This window comes from Otolemur garnettii, unplaced genomic scaffold (genome assembly GCF_000181295.1).
Source record: "Otolemur garnettii isolate 467f Iridium unplaced genomic scaffold, OtoGar3 scaffold00105, whole genome shotgun sequence".
In the NCBI taxonomy this organism is placed as follows: domain Eukaryota; kingdom Metazoa; phylum Chordata; class Mammalia; order Primates; family Galagidae; genus Otolemur; species Otolemur garnettii.
This window is the reverse complement of record NW_003852500.1, coordinates 3807914-3808940: the sequence shown is the minus strand read 5'-3', so window position 1 is coordinate 3808940 and position 1027 is coordinate 3807914.

Below are 1027 nucleotides of genomic sequence, written 5' to 3'. Positions count from 1 at the left end.
GCCTGTAGTCCCAGCTACTTGGGAAGCTGAGGCAGGAGAATCGCTTAAGCCCAGGAGTTGGAGGTTGCTGTGAGCTGTGACGCCATGGCACTCTACCGAGGGTGACAGCTTGAGGCTCTGTCTCAAAAAAAAGAATCATCCCATAAAGAAGAAATACAATTCTGTTATGGACTTAAACACCTTAAACACCTTAAATTTCAGACTCCTGGCTTCCAGGACTGTGAGGGAATCAGTTTCTGTGTTTTCAGCCACCTAGTTTGTTATCATTTGTTATAGCAGTTTCAAGAGACTCATATACTTAGATGATGTGGGAGGGAAAGACAAGATTGTTCCTTGTGTACTCTCCTGTGTATTTTACTTTACTTTTCTTTTCTTTTTTCTTTTTGAGGCAAAGTTTCAGTATGTTGCCCTTGGTAGAGTCCCATAGTATCACAGCTCACAGTAACCTCAAACTCTTGGGCTTAAGCTATTCTCTTGCCTCAGCCTCCCGAGTACTGGGATTACAGGTGCCCACGACAATGCCCAGCTGTTTTTGGTTGCAGTTGTCATTGTTGTTTAGCAGGCCGGGGCTGGGCTTAAACCCGCCTGCCTTGTTGTATGTGACCGGCACCCTGCTCACTGAGCTATGGGTGCCAAGCTGCCAATGTATTTTTCAATCATCATAGGTCTCCTCCTCCAGGAAGCTTTCCTGGGTGCCCAGCAGAGTTTCCATTTCTCTAGTGTCCAGCCTAGCATCATATGTGTCTAGATTGAAGTCTTTCCTGGGTCACAGTCCCCCACATTGAACATCAACAACAGCACATTTATTGGTGAATGAATGAATGAATCAATGAGGTTTTCCTGTGCTGACTCTGCTGTGGCTTCCTTTAGTCGCTTGCACCCCTGTGGTCTCTCAGAGTCCCAGCCATCACCATAGACCCCTGCCCCCACTCCCTATACCCTGAGATGACTAAATAGAACTCATTCCAGGGGCTCGGCGCCTGTGGCTCAAGCGGCTAAGGCGCCAGCCACAGACACCTAAGGTGGC